This window comes from Sceloporus undulatus, chromosome 4, assembly GCF_019175285.1.
Source record: "Sceloporus undulatus isolate JIND9_A2432 ecotype Alabama chromosome 4, SceUnd_v1.1, whole genome shotgun sequence".
Taxonomy (NCBI): Eukaryota; Metazoa; Chordata; class Lepidosauria; order Squamata; family Phrynosomatidae; genus Sceloporus; species Sceloporus undulatus.
The window spans coordinates 152,174,638-152,182,708 of NC_056525.1; positions in this window are offsets into that span (position 1 = coordinate 152,174,638).

Sequence of the window (8,071 nt, forward strand, 5' to 3'; positions counted from 1 at the left end):
TCTATATAGATGCTTCTCGTTAGGTCAGAAAATCTTAGCTTATGTTAAGTCTTAGCATGAGCTTCACTTTACCTAATAGTGGGCCTGAACAGACAGGCCAAAATAAAGCTGCTTTGGGTCACTTCGGAGGTATACTGTTTAAATTATGCATGCATCCTAAGAGGCCAGAAGGTGTGCCAAAACTGCACTCCAGTCCTAAGGATTGGAGCATGGCTTTGGCCTGGCTTCCAGACTCTTAGGACGCATGCATCATTTAAGCAGATTACCTCTGAAGTGACCTGAAGCAGCTTTATTTTGGCCTGTCTATTCAGGCCCATTATTAGATAGAAAATAATATAGTGGTCAAGATTTTTTTTTTAGCCCACGCTATATACGATTGACCTCTATATCCACAGATTCAACCATCAATATCTTGAAAATATTTTTTAAAATGTATATATTCCAAAAAGCAAAGCTTGACTTTGCCATTTTATATATGGGACACCATTTTACAGGAAAGCTGCCAGAGCCAACAGCTAAGCAATTACCCAGTCACAGAGATAACCAACTCACAACAAACTGGAGGCAGTTTTTGGGGAAAAATAGATCCAAGGACCAGAGGCACACAGAGTAATCCAATAACAATCTGAAGAGTCAGGGCTCACAGCAAGTAGAGGCATCGAAAGCAGGTATAAGGTCAAACAGGAATTCTAGGCAACAAAGATACAGAGTCATTGTCATCATCAAACACCAGAGCATTCTCCAGGGGCATCAGTTAACCTCTGACAAATGTCTGCTGATTCCATGAGAGGTGTGTGTGTGTGTGTGCGCGCGCACACACACACACGTTCCCACAGCCCCAGGTGTTCCTTGATGGCTTGGCATTTTAGATAATGTCTCTGGAAATGGTGCAAGCCCTCCCTTTCTGACCTACATTGGCTGAAGGAAGGCACAGTTAAGTCTGGCTCTAACTGCTCTTTCTTCTCCTTAGTGGCCAAGTTGGCCGGTACTGCTGAACTTGTGCCAGGTTGATCGTTGTCTTTTTTGGCAGCATTCCTTAGTGGCACAGGTGGTGCCAAACTTGTGCCAGGCTCATTTTCCATCTCAGCCTGAGTTCCTCCATGTCTTCATCCCCTGAATTCACATGGGGCACGACACTTGTGTATCCACAGATTTTGGTATCCATGGGGGTCCTGGAACCCAACCCTAGTGGATACCAAGGCACCACTGTACTTGAGCCAAAGAAGCAAAGGAAAAGTGAGAATAAGAAGACACTTCATTTTAAAAGAAATCATAAAATAAACAAACCACACATCATGGAAGGAAGAGAATCATGGATAAAATCTTGTCAGAGAAGGAAAATATTAATAAATAAATACCATAATTTATAAAATCAACCACTCTGTAACAATAATTTTAGTGGGGAAGATTAAGCATGCCCTTAATGGTGTGGTTGTATATACACTTCTTGGATAAATCCCACAGAATAGCAGAATTCCCTTCCACTGGGATAATGGTGAAACTGCTTCACATTTATTAAAATGTGCTGTTTTGATTCATTTAGTATGTGTGTGTTTGTTTGTTTTTTGCAAACTGACAAAATAAATTAAAATGCCCAACAAAACCCCAGAGATTTTTTTTAGAAAGCAGACCCAAAGATTTATATTTTTCATTGTCATTTTTTGGAATGAAGAAGAAAAGGAATTGGAGATTAACAGTGGAATCCCATGCATGTCTAATCAAAGTAAGTACCACTAAATTCACTGGAATGTACTGTGATGTAAATGCAGGGATGAATTAGCTAAATAAATCCATGAAACAAAATGGATGTATGGGAGAGCCATTTCATTTCAATTACTAGGTCAAATTAATGAATTTTAATCAATTCATTGTTTTCTGGCAACTCTAATATACAGTTCACTTACTTTGAAAAACTGACAAGACTAGCAAAAACAGAAGGGGAAATCCCTAATTAAAGAAGATTAGAATAAAACTTTCAATAGAAGCTAGGACAGCAAAGGAATATAAGAATGACAAACAGGGACAAGAACAATAAGGAAAAACCATCAGTCCTGCTCAACTTGTACTCCTATAGCTAGCTAGGTAGCTTTATTTATTTATTTATTTATGGGTTTAATATAGGATAATAGCAGTAATAGAATTAAATATTTGAAGGGGTCTTGGATGTGAAAGGTCCTGATTGAGGCTTAGGGGTTGAAAGTGAAGGAAGAACTATCTCATTGAAGGTGCAGAGTTTAAAATATTGCTATGCAAGTTAAAAAATGCTTATTTGGCTGAATATGGCCATTGTTGGATAATTTCCTAGCTGTTTTCAAAGAAATATTTGCAAATTGTTAACCCATTGTAAGGGATGGATGACTCTGATATGTTTCAACAAATCTCAGACGTTCCAAAACCTACGTTTACTACAGTACGTTTTCTCATCAGTGTTTAATGTAAAATAATAATAATAATAATAGATTTTTAAATGCATAATAATAATAATAGTAATATACATTTTAATGCATTTTTGACCATATGCATTTTTGTGCATACATTCCTTATCTATACATAAATTCGTACATGGTTTGCTCAGTAATCTACATAGAAAGCTCAGAGGATGGAGAACACCAACAGTTGCAGTTTTATAGCGTGATTTGAAAAATGTAAATTGAGTCACTTTGTATTAAAATGTAAAGCAAATTATTTCTAACTCTTCCTGCTTATTCTTTCCTGTACAAAGTAAGAGACTCATTTCCCCCCAATTATTTATTTGATAATTGTATTTTGTATAGATTGCCAAATATTGTTTGTGAAACAGTAACCATCATTTGAACCTGTGTACTCTTAAAAGAGACAGATCACCGGCAACTCTATGGAGCACTCATGGGCATACTGTCAGAAATGCTCCCAGGTGAATCTTCTTCCTGGTGTTTTTAGACTTAAACTCAGTAATTAAGATATAAGTGATAAAGCAAAAGCCTAGGAGGCTCTGGAATCTAAAATTCTTTGATGGCTCATAAGCCAGTCTGCCTCTTGGGTATGTGAAGCTTCTTGATGAAGTAGCTGAAATTGTTATCACTCAGCCTGATGGGATTTCCCCCCCTTACCCTAATTCTCTGTAGCTTTCTGCTTCACGTAGCAGCAAATAATAGAAAATGACTGTCATATAGAAGCTTCTTTGATGGTGTAGGAGAAAGTAAGGACTGGGTATATTGAAGCCTACAAAAACTTTAAGCAAAAAGTGTTTAAAGGGAGAGAAAGAAGAAGAAGATGGAGACGAAGAAGATCATCAGCAGACTCCAACAGTTTGCATTTCTATATATCGCAGTTTGCCTTTGGGGCTTGTATGTGACAGGAATCAACCACAGAGTGATTAAAAGTGACTTGCTGCAGTGAAAATGGTGGAGACCAGACATTATAGGATGAAAAAAGTATAACTGTTTTTAAAAAGGATCTTTTTTCTCTCTCATGTGCACTTTCACAAAAACAACATCATTTTAAATATAGAACAGGACTCGGAAAAGTCAACATTTCCATTACAACTCCCAGAAATTCCCAGTTAGAATGCCTCTACAAAAAGGAAAGTTTACCATAAAACATTAAATATTATTTGGCTTCACAAGCTGTGTTGCAGGTGGTCCTTGGATCCAACTGACCCATAATTCCTTGCTTCAAATAAGGTGAGATATCAGGGACAAAGTGACAGCTCACAAAACAGCATAAATACAGTACTGTATTCTTCTGCTGCTCTCAGCCTGCCATTCAGGTGAAGTCCCATTAATAATAATAATAATAATAATAATAATAATAATAATAATAATAATTTATTTCTAGCCCACCCAATCACAAAGAATCCGGGCGGGTTACAACAATAAAATACATCAAATTACAATAGAGTTTTAAAAAAAATCAAACCCTAAACCTACCCCGCCCCCCCATTCCCGGTACTAAAACAGAATTAAACATTGTTCCTGATGGTGGCATGGCCATGTGTTTTGACTGTAAGTAAGTTGGACAGTCAACAAACTGAGCAACTTGACCATAGAATCATAGAATCATAAAGTTGGAAGAGACCTCAAGGACCACCAAGTCCAAAATCCTGCCATGCAGGGGCTCACAAAGCACCCCCAACAGGTGGCCATCCAGCCTCTGTTTGAACACCTCCAAAGAAGGAGATTCCACCATCCTCCAAGAGAGTGTGCTCCACTATTGAACAGCTCTTACTGTCAGGAAGTTCCTCCTAATGTTGAGGTAGAATCTCTTTTTCTGTAACTTGCATCCATTATTCTGGCTCCTATTCTCTGGAGCAGCAGAAAACAAACTTGCTCCATCCTCAGTATGACATCCCTTCAAATACTTATACAGGACTAATGAATATTCTAATCTTTCTAATCTTTCAACATCGTACTATGAACTGCTCAGAAGTCAAGATACATTGCACAAGGAAAGACAGTAACCTTTTAGCTCCACCATGAACCACTGTAGCACTGAAACTTAAAATAAGCAGAGTTGCATGGTTTTCCAGACAATCAAATAGCATTGTCTTCCTGTCCCATAGTCTTACTTGTGGCTGCAGTGTCTTTGAACTGTTCCAGAAGAAGTGAATTAAAGGTATCATTTGCAGTAGGCTTCATGGTGGAGGGGACTGTATGACAAAATCTGAGAATTTACCACAGAGAATCAATTCAGTATCAGTTTTACCTTAGCATTAATGAAGATAGACAGGGAATTGTAATGACTCTTTCAAGTATGACAACGTAAGGCAGGTATATTCAATAGGTTTTGAATGAATGATGTGAACTAGGTGATGAAATGGAAAAAAATTACTGGGAATACAGGAAATATAATTGATGAATTCAGGAAGAAAAATGAACAGTTTTATCCAACTGAATTCACATTCAATACATCCAAATTACAAGACTCGTCCAAATTGGAGTTGGGGTACTGAGAACTGTGAAAGCAATTCTGAAAATGATAATATGACAAGTAATTTCCAGTGTGTATTGAGATGGTTTGCGTAGTTGTTTATTACAGTTTAAGTCCATCTTAGGGTCAGTTTGGCACCATTTTAAGTGATGTAGCTCCATCCTATTGAATCCTGGGATGTGTAGTTTTGCCTCACAAAACCACAGATCACATTATTATGTAGGATGGAGCGATGGTAGTTAAAGTAGTGTCAAATTGCATTATTTCTACAGTGCCGATGCATCCTAAGTTAATTATACTTTACTGTATGTCTGTGTAATAATAAAGGTTCTCTGGACAGAATGCAGAAAGCTAGAATAAAATTCAATATAATAAAACAACAATAGAAGGAGGGAACATACATATATTGAAAAGACAGAAAAAGTAATATCCAAAAATCTTAAATATCATGGAGAGAAGAAAGACTTTCTCCTAACAAAGATCATCTTCTTTGCAAAGGACGTTCTATCTATAGTGTCCTCTTGTTTTTGACCATTACATAAACTCCAATCATCAAAGGATCTGGAGAAGGGCACCTGCAAAAGTCCAGGTAGGTACATATAGCAGAAGACTTTTTTGTGTTACTCTGAGTTGATGCTGAATACTCTTCCACCATCATGGTTAGAACCATTCCCATTCTTTGCCTCTTTTTTTGCTGCAAACATATCATGTATGCTTCCACAGCCCATTTTTCACTCCTTATTTTTGCGTCGTCAATCCACATAATAAGTGAGAAGGGAAGATTGCATCTTAGATATGCTACTCTTAAAGTGAACATATTAGCATTATTATTAGCTCTCTCAACAAGCATGATTTCAACTTGTTTCTTCCCATTACAAAGTAATTTGGTATGTTACTGTAACATGTTATCTTTAAAACCCCTCTCTCTAATTACAGATGTAATCAAAATTATATGTAATTATATATTTAATATAGAACTAAAACATTAAAATATGTGCAATTAATAATATAAAAATGGTTGGAAATGACCCCCAAATCTGTCAGATGCCTCTCCATAATCAATGTGTTCAAGAAATGAATTTGCTATTCCAAATGTTAATATCTATTCATCCAGGCAGAAGGCTTTCAGTCCTCAGCTTTTACAAGACCAGGTTTTTGCAGTAGTAGTAGTAGTAGTAGTAGTAATATCTTTGCAGGGCTAAATTGGAGATGACATCTCTTCTTCTCATCTTCTTTAACAGCATCATAAAGCAAAATACAACATGGTCTTCTTCTTAGTGGAGAATAACTGTACTAATTTAATTTAGCCACTACAGGTTGTATGGAATTAAGTTCAATTAGTTCTTCATAAGAACTTACCAAAATTTACAAATTTCTCCATACATTCAAACAAAAAAAACTTTAAGAGTGTTTTTTAAAAAATAACGTTGAACAAAGTGAAAGACTAATCCCTAGTCAGAATCTGTGTTATGCACACAAATGCATAAGTACACATGTCTTAGCGCTTGAGAGAAAGGGACAATATGTCATTTGCAAGAGGCTGGGAAGAAGGTTATTCATCATAAGCATAAGTATCTTTATTTGTGCTTTGCCCTAATGTTATCTTGCATCGCTTTGACAGGATCAACAGTGGCTGTCAAGGAGGTGAGCAACCCACTGAATCATCAGCATAACTTGGTGCTCCTTGGGGATCTTTACAACCCACCATCTGACCTGATCCAGTCCTACTTAGCATGTGAGATGTGCCTCAAACAGAACTGAATGACTGCTGTTTCACACACAATGACCATCCCCCAGTAACCTAAATTATGCATTATTTTTGTGTGATATAGAGGACAGTGTTTTGTTTTAATAATTGCCACAAGCCATTCTAAACCCATAAATATGATTTTTCCCCACTTATTTTTTCTGTGTGTTCCTGAGATTTCAGGAGTAGTGCCTTCACTGTAAACTAAAGAGGATTGTTAAACAGCTCAATAGGATGCTTCCTTCATGTATTTTCTGACCAACATTTCTTTTCTTTTACACCTGCAGCTTTAAGAAGACTTTAGTATATTGGTCTGTATGAGTCATATATACTAGTCTGGTGTCTTTTAAAGTAAGAAATTATAAGTTGATTTTTATAAAGAGTTGAAGGGGGAATCTAAGTTGGTAATAATGCTTATACATAGCCTTGAAGCACTGTTAGTACTGAGTTCTATTTTTTAAATCAAAGACTTCTAATTTTTAAATCAAAGAAACACACATGCCAAAGGCCTACATATTCTGTGTATAATATTTCCTAGAGAAACAGTTCGTGACTGCTGTACCTCTTCGGTTAATAATAATAGGGTAGATCCAGAAGAGAATTTATTTCTTTACAAAATAATCATACTCTGCCACAGAAGTAAAAATTTCCAAATTTCCTGAAAGATGCATTGCAGTAAATGAAATCAAATAAAAAGGAATTCTACAAAGAGGCAAACAAGGTGATGAGGTAATAACTTGGGTTACATTTTGTTTAACAACTGAAACATTCTCATAGTCTCCTAAACTGCAGTGTGGCCTTCCCTAGCACAGAATATGGAGAAGGGCAGAGATGCCACCTACAGAGGATGAGCCACCTACATCTTCTCAGCAGGCTATTACTTCACATCTTGTCACCAGCTGGACATGCATTACGGAGAGTGTTACCCTTCCCCTAATCTCCCTCAAATCTAAGCCTTAATGGGAGGTATCTCCAAGGATGTCCCCAAAGGCTGATCTTTTCCAGATATGATCCAATGTGCTAATCTGGAAAATAATGCCCTATAGCTGATCACCATCTATCATCCAATTCATTTCCCCATTTCTAAACTATCTACCATACATGAAATCTGATGCTGAGGTACACCAGCGTTGTTTAATTTTGACATGCTACTCCCTGATATTGGTTGTGTCATGACAGAAGTGTAATGATGCACCACGTCCTTCTGACCACTTTGACTTCTCCAGAAGTCCACAGAGTGGCAGAGCAGAAGCAGGCAACTGAAATGAGTTTTCAAACAGCTGTGTAGAAGCAACCCCTATGAAGACAATCTCTATTTCATCAGCTGACAACATATAGCTTATCAGTCATGATTTCCACCTAGCTGCAATACACATAAGAAAATTAGAGTATGGTTAAAGAGGAAAAGATCCCAGG